A 20,281-nucleotide genomic window follows, 5' to 3' on the forward strand; every position below is an offset into this window, starting at 1 on the left:
AGGGGCGTTTCAAAAGTGCAGCCTTTTGCAAGAACGTTTTGAAACTATATTGAGTCTTCGATGAGGCAGTTTCCAACAGGTTCTCCAAAATGCATTACCCAATGAGGCGTTGCCTAACGCTTGAAGGCGGAGCCAAACGTGGTTCAACTCCCCAATGCCAATTCTTGTCCAAATTGACCAAATGATCGCAATACTGACACCAAATGGAACAAATTGATTAAAAAAAATTGTGTTTCATTTTGTCAGTAAGTTACTCAGTTCCTAAAAGCTTGTAGCGTGACTCTTGCGCTCGACGGCTCGTGATCCTACGTATAAACCTTCTTCATCCTGCAAAACCAGTTTCAATTTCTGTCACGAAACCAAAGGGATCTTTCTTAAAGTGGGATCTTAACTGGCCGGTGAAATTTACAGTTTCCGCGGGAGTTCGTGACGGGTCATTGCTCGTAAAGCATTAGACGCTAATCCGTGAGGCTCGAAGGTTCCGCTTTTATTGACATTTTGTTGTCGCAGCCGAAGCACAGGGTTACCAGAGGCGACTCGATTAAACTTATGAAAAAGTTTACGACCTCTTGAAACAGCTTCTGACAGCAGCTATCTATGGGACATCGGGAAAAGTCGTCGCGAAGACTTTTCCCAAGAATTTTCCATTGATTTCGTTCTGGCTAGATAACGTCGCCTCTTGCCCCTCATCCGTCTCGTCTCTTCCGCTTTGACCGGGCTATTGATCTTGAAAAGACACCGTTGACGAAAATTTCTTGCGATCTCTGTCGTTCTTTGTCGGCGTTTTTATGACCCAATTGAGCGGACACGGTGCTTTTGTACTCGTACTGGTGATTGTTATAGGTTTCTGACGTATTGCGGAAACGGTAAGGATTATGTGAAACATTTGTTCAATATTGGGTAAAATAGAGATTTGGTTTTCACTTGGACTAATGCATACAGGGTCATTTAGACCCATATTTACCTCTTTTTTAGCACACGTTGTAGTTACATATCAAAATATTTTGAATTCCGTACAAAGTTATCTTCATAAGCTTCCTTTTTGTGGACCAAGATGATCCGTGTTTATTTTTAGAGAGAAAAGTACCAAGGCATTTTTAGTGAGAAAGGTGAGAAGAGAATGAAGGATGAGAACAATAATTTGTTCTCTGAGTCGTAAATAGAAATTAATATTAATTAAATGCCTTGATGCCGAAATAATGGTTATTTGCAGCTACTTTCGACAATTTTCGTGAGTGACACGAAGCGTGAATGTGAATGTAGCAGTATGGTATGTCCGCGTCGAGAAAATTGGTCCTGCCTTCAAGGGAATTATGTCCATCCATCTTCCAAGCCTAATTATCCGTTTAATCGAAAGCACCCTCGCATCCACCGCGAAACCTTTTGCCACTTCCAACCCCCTTTATCCACTTTTCGAGACGTCCTCTTCCTCTTCTCTGTTTGCGTACCAAGAAGAAGGTAATCTCCTTCAACTTTGTCGGTCGATTTAAATTCGAATGGATTTCAGGGGAAATAAATGAAAGTGCCAGCCCAGTTAAGTACAATAAAGCTGCTCTATTTATTAATTCAATCGCTCCAAGTGTAAACAAACGAATAAATTCGGTTGAATCTAGTTGTCGCGACGTTTACTGTAATTATCTCGTATCTTGTTCGGTTGCTTGCATATTAAACTAGCATTTGACACGGTTTCGTGATAGATGGGTAAAATGCCACTCACGATGCGTCAATTTCAAGCTTAAAGCTCGGCAAAAAGGGCTGCATGAACGTTTTATTAATATTCCTGGTGCAAAATAGCTTGTTGTTGACCTCAACGCAGGGTCTCGGTTATTATAAAGAGTGAATATATTTTGTTAGACAGCTAACGTCTGACACGACTTCATGACATAAAAGTATCGAAAAATGTCACTTATGGCACATCAATTTAAAGCCTGTAATCTAAAGAAAATGTCTATCTAAAAAGGTTGTCAATATTCTGCACCGAAAATGGCGGACAACTTGCAGCATGCAATTGTATTATCAAGTAGTCAATTTCCGAACGTAAAAGGCTACTGCAATTTTATTACAGAAAAGTGTTGCGAAATACCACTTGTGGTATATCAATTTAAAGCTTGAAGTCCATAGAAAGTGACTGCGTGATCGATTTATAAATATTCTTAACACAAAGTGGTTAACTATCGGCCTCAAAGCAACGTGTCCATTACTATATGCAGTAATTAGAGGGGAACCGTCTGAAACGATTTAAAAATATAAAAGTGTAACAAAATGGTATTTGTAACATGTCAATTTAAAGCTTAAAGCTTCATCAAGAAGAGAGCAAAGATCCAAAGTTGCAGTAAATTTCAAATGAACGATAAATCGTTATCCAATACGGGCTGAAACGATAGCCTGAAGTGTGTAACAGATATTAGAGCTTCACTTAAGAGAGATAGGACGATTCGTTCCGGGTGAAAAAAATCCACGGTGATTGGAAGCATATTTCTCCACTTTCTAACCTGTCGTTCTGATCCCAACCGGTCGAAGCGTTATCGTCGTACGTTCGTCTTCCTGAAGTCCGAAATCCCAGCGGAGAGGACGAACGCTCGTTCACGCTAAAAGGATTTGGTCCTCGTTCGTTGGCAGTGGCGCGTAGTAAAATAGATTAGATCGAAAATAAATCCGCATACTTTAACCAAGGAACCCGGATAACCGAGAAACGATTATCGGGAGATTTTTATTTTAACGACGACTTAAAGGATCTTTCGTTTAGCATCATTGTTCAAAACAGTTGCTCAAACATTTACACAAAGTTCAATACGTATGAATCTCAAATTTTATAGTATTCTTCATTAACATTTCAAGAATATTTCGTTTAAACCAAAGTAATTGTGTGTAAAATTATGAAGATTTGCAGACCTCACTTAAAAGAGTTTATGATGTATTTCAAGCTTTGAGGCATTACCAAAGAATTTTTTGGAGAAGAAGAAATGAACCTATGAATTTGAAACTTTGCAGCTTTATTAAGTGATACTTGAGCAATATTCAGTAATTTTTTTGTGTACAAATAATGATTACATGTAAAGTTACAACAATTTTTGTAATTAGACTTAAAAGATTAGATTAGAAATTTATCACACTCAGTTTCAAATCATACTATTCGATATTTCAATGTGTGTTCAATGCTTTAAATCTGATGTCGACAGAATACAAAATAGTTAGAAAGTTTGAGTTTCAGATCAAATTTAAAAAAAAAGGGAAAAGGAAACCATTTATTACTGTCCGAATCTCTGTATTTTGCATTCGAGTCTATAGAAGATTGGAAACAGAGCCTCCAGACACGTCCGAATCGATATTTTTCGTTTCAATAACGCCGCTATTTCTATTTTATAAAATCTCCCTATTGTTTGTACGATGACAATAAAGGCGGCAAACGACTCGATATCATATTTTCATGTTTGTTGACAGACAACAGAGCCGATCGATCTCGTCGTGATGATCGATCGAGCCAGTTGCAATTGCTAATTCGCTTCAGATTGTTTTTTTTTAGAACGAATCCCGTACTTTTTCGTTCAGTTGTTTTTTTTTCACCGAAATTTTTATCTGTTTGCTATCTTTTATTTTTGTTTCACGTACTCAGTCATATGGAATCCAACTCGCATTCGTGTCAAAGATATAAATCGATTTAAAGCTTACGATTTGAGGAAAATTTTTTTGCTTCAAATGTGCCTTAATTATGTGTTATAATTATCATTTAATGATGATTATTTCTTACCAAATCTTGGCAAAAATTAGCTCCCTACTAGAGTACATATTAATAGTTACAATGACTGACACACTGCCTTGAGGCCGATAGTTAACCATTTTCTGTGAAGAAAATTGATTATGCGTTTTTGTAGTCCTTTTCTATACGCATATAGCTTTAAAATGATATATCACAAACGTTATTTTATGATACTTTTCTGTCATGAAATTGCATTTGATTTTTTCTGTTTGAAAATCGACTATTAATAATAATACTGTGTTGCTTACCATTAGTCGGCCATTTTGAATAGGAAATATTGTCGGAGAGTTTACGCAGTTAATATCGTTAGATTTTAAATGTTTGTTCGACATACAATAAACATTATTCTATTAAACTTTTCTGTCACAAATTGTGCTAAACGTTAACTACCCAATACAGTATACTTTAGTATGATACCTCGTTTTGAGGCCGATATCTAATCATTTTGTGTTAAAGACATCAACGAAACGTTTACAGGATCTTTTTTAGTAGATTTTAAAGTTGAAATTGATGTGCCACAAGTGGCATTTTACGATACTTTTATGTCATGAAATCGTGCCAGGCGTCGTAGTTGCATTTAGTATAAACGACGACATAAAGCAGCAGTTTAAAACGCACATGTAATCCGACTACCTATCTTTTGTTCAAATCGGTATGGTTCGTTCATCGTGTTTCGTGTTCACGTAGACGCTTATTTCAGAACGGATTGCCTACAGCGAGATAATAAGCCAACGCGCGTGCGAACACGTGACGAGCGTGTTGATGCCGGCCTTGTACAATTGTTGGAATAATGAATTTAATAATTCGCATAGCTCTCGTATACGGCAAACAATTTCACAGGTTCGTGTAGCGGCGGTTACGTTCTGTATTAAAACGGACAAAAATGTCAGTTCTTTGCACGTGCCGCACCGCAATGCATTTCCCGTTCAATTTTATCGTTGCGTTTATTGTTCGTTGTACAGAGCGTTTTATCAAATTGTATTCAAAGCACGATCGTTCTCTTTTAATCCCGTGTTATGAAAATGTGCAAGTATTAAAGTATTATGAAATTAAAATATTAGAGTGTGAGAAATACGGCGCAATAAATGTTAGGAATCTCTAGTTTTAAAGCTTAAGTGCAGTGCGTCGTCTCCGGTGCAAATCTTGGTACATGTAGATAGTAGAGATTTCAATTAACTTTTATGAGGCTATAGAATGATCCGAGACGAGAGTAACGGTATGCTTCACTCGCACTTGATGGCTGTTTAAGGACATGAAATTTGACCACAAACTCAGTTAACCCTCACGTTCTTGCCTGCAACTCAAAAACTGTAACAGATTCAGAAAAATATTTCAAATGTAAACTGAATGGTATGAAGAACACAATAAATTCGTAGTAAAAAAATTTTAGAAAAATTGTTTTTTGAAAAAGAAAATTTTGAAAAAAATTTTTTTGAAATTTTGTTAACGCTCGATTGTGATGTTTAATAAAAAATTCAACTTTTGTTGGAAACATTTTTCTATAACTTGTATATTTTCAGAGTTATGTGCGAAAAAGTAAAGGTCCTAAGGATGTGGACCTATTGACTTTTCAGGTTCATCCTCTTTTCGTTAATAGAACGTACGATTAATTCCTAATTTGATTGGTATTGTGTTATTAATTGTAGAAGAAATCTAATAAATAAGTGATGGAATTTAAATTCAATTAATTTGAATCGGTATTGTAAAATATCTCGGTACCCAAGGGTTTAAAGATACCCGAAGACATCGTATAAAGTGAAATTATTACTCGTGCTCGGAATTCATCATAAAGATGATTACGTTTTATTCGTGTAATTTCTCGAAGAGGATTCCTCGAAGTATAAATTGAATAGGGTCCCGTTCTAAACGTTTCCGGTCCGACAGAAGTTAGTTTCACACGGCGAATATATTATAGCAGAATCGTGTAGCTGGTTATGCTTTCGTGTTTCACATCTCCGAAATAGGTTTAATATCGTCCTGCGAAACACTCTTGTGGCACATAATTCACTAACGCAAAGTTTCCTAGCTGACGTTGCATTCTTAGGAACTCTATAATTTACCAACTGCGATAAACAAAATTGAGTCACAAATAGAGCTACAGAAATATATTACACGTAATTATTTCATTAAAAATATGTCATCTTGTTTTATTTCAGACATACTGCAATAATTGTAACCTTAAAATTTACTAAAGAAGGTTATGTAATCATAGTATTCGTGATATAAAATGGTGGGTTGTTAATTTCAAAGCAATGTTTCAATTATTATTAATAATAGCGAAAGGTACTTTATTGAGGTTTGTCAGAATTTCATGACAGAAAAGTATTTCCAAATAATGCTTGTGAGATATTAATGTAAAGCTTAAAGTCTGTAGAAAATGACTCTATAATCGCTTCATTAATATTCTTACTATAAAATGGGTAGTTATCGGCCTCAAAGCGGAATATCAGTTACTGTTAGCAGTGAAGTTCGACTCTATTAGGTTCCTAATGTCAAACACAATTTCACAACATAAAAGTAATTAAAATTCCACTTACGGTACGCTAATTTGAAGTTTAAAGTTTAATGAAAATGCCTTATTAATATTCCTAGTACAAAATGAGTAGTTACCAGTTGCAGTGAGATCGTATTATACCGTCGCACATGTGCAGCTCGATTTTCATGTATAAAAGGTCTGATGCAAATTTATAACATAAAAGTATGTTCAAGTATCTTTTGTAACATATCAATGAGAAGCTTAAAGCTTAATAAAAATGGATGTATAAATTATTTTAATGTAAAATGCCTGATTATACATTCAAACAGTTCCATTACGATTGCCTCGCTTTTCGTATAAAAAAGTCCGACGCAATTTCATGACAGAAAAATATCTGCAAATACCACTTATGATATATCAATGTAAAGCTTGAAACCTCCCGAAAATGATAGTCTAAGAGTTTGATTAATATTTTTAGTATAGAGTCGTTATTCATCGGCCTCAAAGCAATGAAATTTGGCAAATGAAACCGATACCACACGGAAAGGATGAAAATGTATTCGATAATGAATTATATATGCAATATATGTATTTACACGAATATCTGTGATATAATAATAGTTGGAAAGTTACAAAGTCTTCGGTTTCATCAAAAGTTACATAAGGAAAGGTGATCTCGGAGATAGCCGTGGTCCTTTGGCGTCGAAGTTCCAACAATCCCGGCATCGATACATCAACAATAACCAGAAACTAGTCAGGGTCGGAGGTGGGTTTGTCTCAAAGCGGCTCGTATCCAATTACGAGTCGAAAATCCACGGTATTCCCGAGGCTGGTCGTGGACGTATCGGATATATTCGGGGTTCGAGGGCGATGCAATTTCGCGGCTCGACTCAATCTTGAGGAATGGCAATCTGCGCGCGTTCCGCTTGGACGGACGTTCGATAAACTGTGTCCGTCGGTATCCTACGGGTAGTTTTCACCGACGCGACGCTACGGCTTTCCGACCGCCTCGCAAACGCAATCCTCGCGGTCCGCGCAAACGCGACAATAATGCACGAGCGCGTAACCGTGTCCGTTGATACGCGACACGTGAATCAGATCTGGATTATTGCCCGCGGTGGTTGCACACCTCTGCTTCCGGTCCATAATGCGTTTCCACAGCCGTCCAATGGAAATGGCTTGTTCTGCATCGATGTCGCCACTCCGATGGCCCTCTGTGTCCCTTTTACCCATTCTACACACGAACATACTAATTGCTGAAACAATCATACCTGCACGCTCAACAATACTATCTCTGGACCTTACGTGTTAATTTAATGGGTTCGATGATTAATAACCTCTCTGATCATTACCTTCTTGAATATATCTATCATAACTAAAATTCAAACGCCTCACAAGTGAAGCTGCATCACAAACTTGATCAGAAATAAGGAGCATCATGTTTCAAAACACAGTTGGGCCTCAAGCCTTTGAAGCTATAACAATATACAGTAGAAACCTTTTCCTAACTTTGATCCACTTGAAAGAGTATTTAGGACATCCTTCAGTTCACTTGAGTATTCATTCCAACCAAACTGTCCAAATCATCCAAATCATCCAAATCATCTAAACTGTCCAAATCATCCAAACTGTCCAAATCACCCAAACTGTCCAAATCATCCAAACAGTCCAAATTATCCAAATCATCCAAGCTGTCCAAATCATCCAAATCATCCAAACCATCCTTGAGCTTACATTGTCACTTATAACAAGACCAATGAAACTCCCAAGCTTGATAGAACTTATTTCAAAACTTATTCATCAATTCATGAGAGAGATACCACGTGTGATGATCAGGTTGTGATTCAAGGCTAATATCTTGGTTTCAAAACCTGAGAAAGGTCATATGCTTGAGGCCGTTCAGATCTTGCAGGAAGTCTAACAGTCTTCGTGCCTGTGGGCAAGAAATTGCTCAGGAAAGTACCGAGTTGTGCAGGTGCCTGTTAACTGTCCGTGAAAATCCTGTTAACTATCCATAAGGATAGTAAATACCCTCTTGACCCAATACTCAACAGGATGTCCCTTAGTTGGCACGGTGCCTATCGAATTAGGAACATTCGGAATGAAGTTATAGCACGTTGTAACATCCGGTATAGCGGAGGGTAATTGCGTAAAGTTAAAGAAACGGATGGCAGAGGCTGAACTTTCGTGCAGCGGCAATTTAAAAAGGCTGCGCGGGAAAATTGCATTTGCTCGAAGGAAGTGGCTACCAGCCGGTATTATATAGTACGCCGCATTATCGCGTTATGCTTCACTTTAAACGACTACATTGTACGTTTACACCCGAAGATTTACGGCAATGGCGCCGGCCTAGATGAAAAAAACTGCTTGGATTTAATCTACTCCCACCCACATCCTTCCACGATGACCTGAAGGTGAATTCGTTTCCCGGAGTATTATTAAAGGGCACGGCCTTAATGGTTTAAAAATGACCCTGGTGTGCGGGTGACGCTGAGTAATTAACGATAGAGGGTTAAACGTTAGAAAACGTTAAAGTATAAGAAGTTGATATTAGATTTGAGTATAGTGTGGGTCAGTGGTCTTTTGTAGCTCTAGGATTAGAGAGCGATGGGACACCCTGTATGACACATATAGTGGACTTCATTTTTTAGTAAAGTATAATGGACTTCATATGTGGCTTTGTAATCACTGTAGACTATAGTAAATGTGATGGACTATAGGTTGTAACACATTTTTGATACAAAGTTGAGGCGTATTAGTCAGGTGTCTCATATACCTCATGCTGGAGATTTAGAAACTTTCAAGTGATAAATTTTCAAATCCCAAAATTTCAAGGTTCCCAAATTTCTAAATTTTTGAAATTTCTAAATTTCCGAATTTCCAAATTCCTACATTCCCAAGTTCCCACCTTTCCAAGCTCCCACATTTCCACGTTCCTATCTTCTCAAGTTCCCACCTTCCCAAGTTCCCACCTTCCTAAGTTCCCACCTTCCCAAGTCCCCACCTTCCCAAATTCCCAAATTCCCAAGTCCCCACCTTCCCAAGTTCCCACATTCCCAATTTCCCACCTTCCCAAGCTCCCACATTCCCACGTTCCCATCTTCTCAAGTTCCCACCTTCCCAAGTTCCCACATTCCCAAGCTCCCACCTTCCCAAGTTCCCACCTTCCCAAGTTCCCACATTCCCAATTTCCCACCTTCCCAAGTTTCCACATTCCCAATTTCCCACCTTCCCAAGCTCCCACATTCCCACGTTCCCATCTTCTCAAGTTCCCACCTTCCCAAGTTCCCACCTTCCCAAGTTCCCACATTCCCAAGCTCCCACCTTCTCAAGTTCCCACATTCCCAAGTTCCCATCTTCCCAAGTTCCCACATTCCCAAGTTCCCATATTCCCAAGTTCCCACATTCCCAAATTCTCATATTCTCATTTTCTCAAATTTCCACATTCTCAAATTCCCACATTCCCAAATTCCCAAATTTCCTAAATTGAAATTCTCAAGTCGCCAACTCGCTGAATTCCCAAAATTCTAAGTATCCAAATAGCTAAATATCAAAATTTCTACATTCTTGATTTTTCTAGACCAAAATTGTGCATAATCGGTAATATAGCAAGAGTCCATTATTGTTACCAAATAACTAAATACCAATATTTCTACATTCCCGATTTTATCAGACCGAAGTTGTGCCTAATCGGCAATATAGCAAGAGTCCACTATTTTTGCTATTTTTAAATAATAACGAAATACCGAAATTTCTACATTCCCGATTTTATCAGACCGAAATTGTGCCTAATCGGCAATATAGCAAGAGTCCACTATTTTTGCTATTTTTAAATAATAACGAAATACCGAAATTTCTACATTCTTGATTTCATTAGTCCGCAATTGTGCCTAATCGGCAATATAGCAAGATTCCACGATTGTTACTATTGTTAGCAAAGAAGTAAATACAAAAATTTCTACATTCCTGATTTTACCAGACCGAAGTATCTAATCGGCAATATAGCAAGAGTCCACTATTAGTCGCACATAAATACAAGGTGTTTTCAGGAAATTGTTCACACGCAAAATAGTTGATAATTGCAGATGCCCAATTTCGCCCGCGTCGCAGCATCGCCCGGTCAATTTGCCGAGTTGCATTAACTTTTACGATCCATCGGTATAAACGGCCATAAAGACCTCCCGATGTACAAGTCCTCGAGAGAAAAAAGTAAGGAGATACCGGGAAGAAAAGTTTTCCCGGAATAAAAATGTAAAAGTGGTTTGGGCCACCGTGTTCCCGAGGACGTACGAGAAAATTGCGTTCGGTCGCGAAAATGCCCGGGCTATCGCGTTGTATTATCGCGTCGTGCTTCACTTTAAATGACTGCATTACGCCGATACTGGGCAAACTCGAAAAAAGAAAAAAGTTGTAACAGCGAGAAGTCGGCGATAAATCAGGGCCAAGATGTGGTAGCACGAGAACTTGAAGAAGAATTGTACGCTTGCTTTGTGAGTGCCCTAGACTTGGGGCATATAGGAATGCTCGATACTTCTGGAACAAATGATCCGAAGACTTTTATGGTGGTCGTTCGTATAATGACTTCCGTAAGCACGAGACTTTGTTGTGTATCATGCCTTGGCTATGCCGATTTGACGCTTGTTTTATGGCCGTTTCTACTTAACCAAGACGTACAGATGGGCTCGAGCGCCTCATAAAGCTTCAAGCATGCCAGCACACTCGACATATGGAATTTTCAATTTTCATTGCAGGTTTATGCAGCGGAGATACATCGATGCCGTTAACGCGCTATTGACAACGTTTACAGGAATATTGTCTCAACTTAGCCGGGGTCCATTTCAGTTGTCGCACAAATATGACCCGATTCAGATGTAGCGCAGTCCTAATCCAGATTGAACACCCCGTTCGAATTTAATCCTGGAATAACACCGAAATAAATCAAATGTAATCGAGACTTTATGTATATATGAACAATGTTTAATATAGACTTAACCTATTCTTGGGGCAAACGTAGTCCAGATTTAGCGTGTGCTTCACTTATATTTGGGCGATGTCTATTTTAGGTCGGTTTCACGTTTGCAAACTATACTCAGATCTAAAACAAATCAAATCTCAAAACAATTTTCGCATAAAGATATCACGTGAACTTAATCTAGATTTAGAATTAGCACTGCCTTAACCCAGTTTCAAATTAAACCTAATTTAGTCTTAATATAGGTATAACACGGAGCTAACTCAAAGCAAGAACTCTCTTAGACCTGAATTAGGTCGTCTGCAGACTTAACTTACTCTTAGCCCACATCTGGCATAGGCTCATTTTATATTTCACTGAGGTGTATCTCTGATCTAATCCAAATATGTGACAGACGTAATTTGGACTTAACATACATTATATTTACACGCAATGTAGAAATAATATGAACTTATCATAGGTCTCATTCATAATCAGCACTGCCATAACTCATATTGAACCTGGACCTAATCTAATTCACATCTATATATGAACAGAATCTCATATTGAACCTGGACCTAATCTAGTTCGCATCTACATATGGGTCCAATTTGATATTCAACCTGGACCTAATCTAATTCATATCTACACATGGATTCAATCTTATATTGAACCTGAACCTAATCTAATTTACATCTACATATGGATCCAATCTCATATTGAACCTAGACCTAACCTAATTCACATCCACACATGGACCCAATTTACATCTGAACATACCACGGAGGTATCGCATGTCTAACCAATATCTAACTTAGATTTGTATTGAATCTAACATTAATTTAACCCATATCTAACGTAAAACTGGTCCGGAGTTATCGGAACTTAGATTTGACTTGTATCTAACACAAACCTAACCTAACTTAATACAAACTTAACCGAGATTTAATCGTAGTCTCATCCAAATATAATCGAACCAGAACTAATTCAGGACAAGACCTTCCAAATATAGATTTCAGACCTGAATTCAGTCCTAACAGGTACTTAACGCAGACACAACATGATGTAACGCAGACTAAATCCTATTCTAGCAACATAGTTGATTAACCGATCAAAGTAGATTATCTCGGTGTATATAAAAAGTGTTTTCAGTAAAGCGAAATCAAACTTGACTTCCAACTCGCAAGCGATTCTATTATTCTTCAGATTTTCTATTCCATCAGTGAGGACTCAGAAACTTTCCTGATTCACCTGCTCACATGTTCGTTTCACATCCGCCCTACGGGTGTTAGATCTTCGAATCTGAGACCTAACACTCCCAATCGCTAACCCTTGAAATAGGGGCTCGCAAACATTTCCCAATGTCATCTCCATCCACAACGTCATCGGCATATCAGGAGTTAGGTCCAAGATGAAGGGTGTAGATCGACAGGTCAGGTTGCGGGTGCAATCGCGGTGACACCATGGACATTCGACTTCCTCCTTAAGTTCGCCGACATCCAGGTCACGTACATACGTGGAAACGGTTTACGTTCTATAAAGGGAGAGGTGTGTGGGGGGCTAGAAACAAGAGGGCATCTCCGAGTGGTGTGCCGCAGGGGAGATAGGTGGTCGCGCGCACATCCAGCCTCGTTACGCGGATGGGTACGTCGCTTCGTACATGTCCGCTATTATTTGCGAGATCGATAACGGTTACCTGCGGGCGCTACCTGAGGGAAAAAGAGGAGAGGACATCAGCACCGTGCGATGCATATCGCCAACGACCAACGGACGACGTAGACCCCCGACCCTCGGGGCTGTTCTTCTAACTCGCCTCAGCCATACTTTCCTCTCTATTCTTGATTTTTCTGGGATTTTTCTTCTCTCCTCCTGCTACCTCTTCATCTTCTGTGTTTTTTCCCCGCACTAGCTTGGTATTTTTTTGCGTCCACCCGGGCCCTACCGGGTCTTCACGACTTTTATCCAACAACGACACGGAATGTGTTCTTCGCGTACCGCGTCCTTTTTGCCCGCGGAACAGGATTACAGATCCCACGGGTAATTTCTTCGGCTACGATGAGTTGACGTGATCTTCGATGTTTGGCTTGCGGAATATTACGAACGGGGATAAAGAACGGATGAAGCAATTTTCGCGATACCATCCGACGAGACAGGTTCGATGTTAATGCGGGGTCATCGGTTCGCCCAAAATGTCGATCGATAAATCGAAGAAAAATGATCGTATCTCATTATGGCGGTTAATTAAAAGTTCGTGTGATTTTTATCGGTATAAGCTTCCCGCTGCGGGATTATAACTTCGCTGACTGCACACGATAAACAAAGTACGAAAATGTCTTCGGTAAGCATTTCCCTCGATTTTCCAGTTATCGTTAAAATTACACATTTCGCGAGGTCATACTTGCAGTTCGTTAAAGTTAATTTCTCGTGGTGTTTGCTTAAAGGACAGAGTATCGATTTCCCGCTGCCAATATATTAGAAAAGTCCACTGAAATTTCCGTCGAACTAACTGGCGAAATAGAAAGCAGTCGCGTCGCGAGCTAACCTACATAAACCTACGTTCATTTGCCACCTACGATTCAATATAGGAATATATTTGCCGGTCGTTTAAATACTACTTTCCATATTTCCATTCAAACGACATCAAAAGATTTTATACCCTCCTTTGAACGTTTCACTCCCTGTCGGCTAGGTCAATTTTATAAGACGTCGAGAAAATTTTGTAAATAAGCAGTTGCGACTGCATTTCAAATTCATCCGAATAAATTAATTTTCTGTTATGAACATTTCTGCTGTAATTTCATTTCTTAATTGCACTTTAAGATTCAGGATATTATTGTGAAGCTTCGATGTACATTATCAAATAATCGTTAATTGAAATCGATTTGAAAAATTTAATATTTCTGTGGGTCATAGTACTCCTACCGTCTTTAGACCCCGCCTGTATGTAATGGGATACGCGCTGAAGGCGTGGTTTAGGGATGGACACGCCCTGTAGGTGGGGTTTAGGGAGAGTTATAACTTTCTCATGGTATTACGTTTCACATTTGGGCCCAGCTTCTTGGTTTCGCTTCCATAGGGCGGGGAATATCTCAGAGAATCACAGTACCCTCAAGATGGAGTTTATAAAGAGTTACAGTAACCTTACTACATTTCTGTTCCGTCTCTATATCCATTTATTTAGTCCCACGTGGAAAAGCGAATGCCTCGCAGGTGGCTTGTAAAGATCATAACTCCATTATTGACTAGTATCCTGCTTTCAGCTCCTTACCAACAGAAAGAGTAACGTATCAAAGATCGTACTTCAAAAGAGTCACAGTATCCTTAAAGGTTGTAAGCTCCACCTCTTCTCCCTTAGTCCACGCCTTTAGATCACTCCCCTAATACACGCCCTTAGTCCACGCCTCTAGATCACTCCATTGGATCACGCCCTTGGGTCACGCCTCTAAACCACTCCTTTAGACCACGCCCTTAGACCACTCCCTTAATACACGTCCTTAGTCCACGCCTCTAGATCACTCCATTGGATCACGCCCTTGGGTCACGCCTCTAAACCACTCCCTTAGACCACTCCCTTAATACTCGCCCTTAATTCACGCCTCTATATCACTCCATTGGATCACGCCCTGGAGTCACGCCTCTAAACCACACCCTGAGACCACACCTTTCTGCCACGCCACCATACAAATAAATCACTATATTCTAACGTGCGAAAGTAAAATAGTGGGAAACGAAATAAGGAAAGTCTCCCAACTTGTATCGTTTGCTACGTCCCTGTTCCAAAGCACCGCCCATCGCTTTGTCTGCGAGTACAAGTTGCTCCCGCTTAATCTGGAAGGTGGATCTTCGCAAATTTCGTGGGTTTACGAAACCTCATAATTCACCGTTGAAAGTTTAACGCAGCGAAATACGCAGCTGGGAAATTTGTTTCTCGCATTTGTACCGAGGACATTTTCAACGAGCATCAAAATATAGAAATTCTGGCTGGATTTTACTAGTTTGGATCGGTTGTTTCGTGTTCAATTTTCACGAAGGTAATTGTAAATACATGGTAGGAAGCCCGACGTGCTTTATTAACAGGGACCAACTAGAATGCGTTTAAGCTCCAATCGCGCCATTGTTCTAAGCGTTCCGATGGCTGCACACCAGCAAAGACTCGGTCATTGTTAACCGACAGTGATGGCCGTGATTAGGGACATGTCTCGGTCCTTGTGTTGCACGCGTGTAATCGCGGGGTTCCTACGTTTCCAACTCAAAGTTCTGTACATCTCGAGTGCGATCGAGTGAATACATATGTTTCTATGCGTTCGGGCGGATATTGTGTTCTGGAACCTTGTTATCAGGGAAATTTCTCTCTACACCGCTGTGATTGCTCGTACCTTGCAAATTAAGCTTCTCAACAGTTTCCAACAATATTTTGAACTTCTACAATTTTATATTATTTTTTCTTTTTTTTTTTTGGTTATTCGTGTCGAGTATACTAAATTGGAAATTTAGATATTGTAAGATCATATACTGTTTCATGTCAATTTTAAAGCATTATATTATTATATTTAAAGCTTCAGTATTTTTAATTACTTAATTTTTCTTTCTTTTTTTCAGGTATGTATATCAGCTTGTCCAATGACTGTCAGTGTGAAATAATTTTCAGTAAGTAAAAGTTTAAACATTTTATTACATATTAATACAATAAATAAATTTCAAAGGCACATTTGTTAATAAAAGCACTTTGATTGAAAATTAAAAAATATTTAAATTGTTACAATTATAATATAAATAATAAGTAACAAAAATGGTATAATTTTGACATTTATTTCATCGTTCCATTTTTAATATACCATAATGGTTCAAATTGCAACGTAATTTGTAAGGAATTAATTAAATGATTTGTCGAGAGATTCATTTTCATCCGCATTGATTGATAGGGCGATGTAATAAAAGCTCACGATATCGTTTCTCGTAAATAATTCAATTAAGATTGTATGAGAAAATAGAATCCAATACCCGTCAGAAATGTTTCTTATTTTAAAATGCGAGACTAAAAGGTTTGACGAACTAATTAGAGGCCAAAGTTTGTTTTACTTTAAACAGAAATTAAGTAATAATTTAAAATTGACCTATTAATCTGATAATATTTAATAAAAGATGTGATATTTTTATAACAGTTTGAAATGTTCAAAAATGTACTGCATCAATACTCAAATTAATTTCGACTCTGCTTTTTTGCATCTGTTGTTTAATATTTAACTTAATCTATTTAGTGTATCAAATTTAAAATACTGCATACTTTTAAATTCTGAGATTTTAAAATTTTCATGCTCTCAAGTTTCAAGATTTCGGAATTAAATTATTATATTTTTATATTCCTAGCTCTTCACTTTATCAAATACCTAAATTCCAGGACTTAAATTTAAAATATTGCGAGTTTGTGATATCCTCGTATTTCCAGCGTCTGAAATTTTTTAATTTCCCAGTTTTCAAATTTTAAAATTGTGAAATTTTAATTATACCAATTTCCGATATATTTTAATAATAATTTTAATTTTTGACTGGAATTTGTCTGAATTTATTTTTTATCCCTTTTTCAATTTATATTAAACATGATCATATATTTTGAAAACTCGAAAAAGTTAAATTTTAAAAACAAAAATTTTTTAATTTATTCATAAACATATTTACGTTTAATTAATAATTTCATATGTATTGTTGATACGGAGTACGAATAATTTAATTGGGTTTTAAATAAACATTCGTTTTGGGAGAGTAAAAAGTAGGACGGGAAAACAAAATGAAGTACAAATTAGTGGTTTCGGAATTTCGAGAGGTACTTGAAATTCGTATTTAATTAGCGTATTCGACGATCCTCGACCAGTTTAGTCATGGATGTCTCGTCAAAGGCAGTGAGGCTCGTTTAACATTTGTCGACGGTCACGTTTCCACGTGGAAACTTGCGGCGATACGCCTGGCCAGATCCGCAACTATTAACAGGTTTAGTCAATCGGCATAGTAATTGTGTGCACATACTGGTACATTTATACCTTTGCTCAAAAACCGTGGACCTTTACTAAAATATTCAGATCACAAGCTTTTTTAAATTTTCACATCTTCAACATTCGAGATTTTGTTTCGTAACTTTTCAGGATTTTAGGTTTCGATATTTACAACTTTACATTTTTTCACATTTTCAAATTATAAGGTTTCATAACTGTTTGATCTTTCAAGTTTTTATATTTCGTATTTTCAAGGCCTTTAAACTTTGACATCAAAGAATTTTCATATTCCACATTTCCAGTATAATTAAGGTTCATAATTTTTAAGTTCTCATGTTTTACAATTCTAGAATTTCTAAATTTTAAGTTTTTAAACATTGTAAATGTCACATCATGAAGCTATACTTCTAAGCCACGCCTGTAGGTCCCGCCTTTATGTTGTACTCACGCCTCTAAGTCCCACTTCCAAGCTCCACCTCCAAGTCCCGCCCTAAGTTCCGCCTCATCATTAGGCCCCTCCTTCAGGCCACGCCTCTAGCTCCGCCTCCTCGCCCTGCCTACACGCCCCGAAATAAAAAGTATTCAAAAGAAAAGTGTGTGATCTCTAGAAAATGTATCTGTACGATCATACTCATACATTAACGTGGTCATGAAATCAAAACAATAAACAAGATTTCCTGAAAATCCAAATCACAATCAGTGATACGACAACCGGAAGGTAAACAGTGCCAACGGCGATCAAGTTCGTGCGTTCTAATTGACCGCGGATGATAATAGGGAGCAGGAAACGGCGTTGATTGGAAGAAGCGATAGAACGTTAGGATCGGGATGGTTGCAGTGTACCTAACGAAAATGACATAATTTGCGCGTGTACGAGTATCTCTGTGTAAACTGGAAGGCAAATGCGAACGTGCGCAAACGTAGCTTACAACGGTTGTTCGTTGTTTAGACGCGGCTAAACGGAACGCGGCCCCCTCTCCCCGCGTCCTCATCCCTGCCACAGGCTGTCTATGTATTCTGTGTATAGGCGGTGCGCGCATTATGCTACCGAACATGCAAACGCGGCCAAACGCGAGATGGATCGAATGTGTCGCGTTGCTCTTTGATCTATCACGCTCGCGAGTTAGTCTATCGTCAATTCAGAGTTATTTGGCGGGAGCATCGCGTAGGTGAGCTCGCGGGTTTGGCTTCGCTGATGAACCAGACCATATCATATTTGTTTGACTATATTGGTATCGTTCCAGATGAGGATGTAACGTATGAGCCAACTTTTAAGCCAGCATATATTTTATTTAAAGTAAATATTCAAAATTTTTTGCTGAGTGACATGTGGCATATTGCCATTTAATCCATATTTGGATGACGCATCAATACGTCATCGATGTTATGTGCAAATGGTTATTTCGAGGTGAAGGAAATATTACCGAGTATTTGGTATCAAATATCATCACATTGATGGATTAGATGCGCAGGAAATGAGATTGCTGTTTGGTAAAACTTGGAACGAACTCAATGTGACAGTTAAGCCGTGTCCCGTGAATGATTAAACACGCCTCCAAGTCCACGCCCCGTGGACAGCTGAACTTGTTCTTTAGATAAATACATCATGTACTTTTGAAAAATAATCTTGTTCTTATAGTAGCTAGACCAAGACCCTTTCGGAGACGTTAGCCACGCCCATTGGACAGTTTAGTCACTCCCCTTGAATAGTTAAATTCTGTTTCAAACAACCGACCAAGAGTTCACATAGTTCATTCCCTTTTAACCAGCCGCTTCCCCTTGGAAAATAAACTTGTTTAAGTAGTTTCTAGGCTATGTTCAGGTGGATAAACCACGCCTATCAGATTGTTTATCAACGCCCATTGAATGATTGAATTCATCTTTCATTAACTGTACTGCTCTTGAGCAATTTAAGATACTCTTCGAGCAATTATACTATGCAGAGTTGGCAGGTAAACTTGCTCTAGGAATACCAATACCACACTTGTCGGACAATTAGGCGGCGCTTATTGAATAGTTAAACCCGCCTCCGAATAACTAAGTTATCTCCTTTGAACATTTGAATCATGCCCGTTGAATAGTCAAACTTGTTCCTTAACCACACCCAACCGTTGTGGCACATCAATTTATAATATGAGTAGTATTGTCTGCAGCTCTCATAAAGTTAAGCCACGCCTACTAAATAGTTAAATCCATCCTAAATCACTAGATAACTCTTTCAACGTTTAAATCATGTTTCTTGAATATTGAAACTTGTTCTTCAAGCAAGTATATCATTGTGGCAGATTAATTGATAGTGTATTAATGCCATTATAAGTTAAGCCACGCCTACTGAATTTATAAATCCGCCCCTAAACAACTGAATCATGTTCTTTGGACATTTCAGTTATGTTTTTGGAATAATTAAATTCCGTCAATCCTTCAAGTTTCTTGAGTAACTACAACAGGCTAAATCGACAGTTGTGCCACTCCCCTCGAACAGTTAAGTCACGCCCTCGACCCGCCTCCACGCGATACGGGAGTGTTCCAATGAAAAAATAGTGATTATATGATATCCTTCGCAGTTAATATAGTATAACAATTGCTGTTGAATGAAAAATATTTAGAAGAATATGACGTAAGAAGCAACGTGTAAAACTAGAAGCAGAATACGTACTCTTGTTTTTTAGTTTAAATTTGAATGAAATGTTAATAACGTTTTTGATGTTTAAATCAACGTAGCTACAAATGAATAACAAATGATTGATTAATAACGTGATGTATATCATTACTAATTAGCATGATCAAAATGTCTATTAAGGCAGTACTAATTAATCATTAAACGGTAGCAAGATTCTGCTGAAACGTTTACTCGCGCAGCGACCGTTGGAGTTGCACTTTTAATGGAACTTTAACTACAAGCTGTTACTTATTTCCGCGGGGGAAAGAGAAGCATCCGAGAATTAGTCGGCACGCCACGTGCAAAATTACCAAAGTCCGAAAGAATTCCAATTCCGCTACGGTCATTTGCGATTCCGTGGCGCGGCAACGCGAGTCAACCAATGTTCTTCAAATCTTAATTAGAATTTAAAGTTTCCCTGCTCCTAAATGAATAGATTAAAAATACCACC

The 20,281-nt window shown here is 38.3% G+C and overlaps 1 protein-coding gene and 1 long non-coding RNA gene across 5 annotated transcripts in view; both read left to right on the top strand.

The window, feature by feature from the left end:
• Positions 1-20,281, top strand: part of Fur2 (furin-like protease 2) — a 461,999-nt gene that overhangs the window by 113,084 nt on the left and 328,634 nt on the right. The gene's annotated exons all lie outside the window — the stretch shown is intronic.
• LOC143264651 (uncharacterized) overlaps positions 15,784-20,281 on the top strand; it is a 139,703-nt gene continuing 135,205 nt past the window's right edge. Inside the window, exon 1 of the long non-coding RNA XR_013038505.1 lies at positions 15,784-15,831. This is a non-coding gene — a long non-coding RNA (uncharacterized LOC143264651). The remainder of the gene's footprint in view (positions 15,832-20,281) is intronic.

Source organism: Megachile rotundata, chromosome 6 (assembly GCF_050947335.1).
Source record: "Megachile rotundata isolate GNS110a chromosome 6, iyMegRotu1, whole genome shotgun sequence".
Taxonomy (NCBI): Eukaryota; Metazoa; Arthropoda; class Insecta; order Hymenoptera; family Megachilidae; genus Megachile; species Megachile rotundata.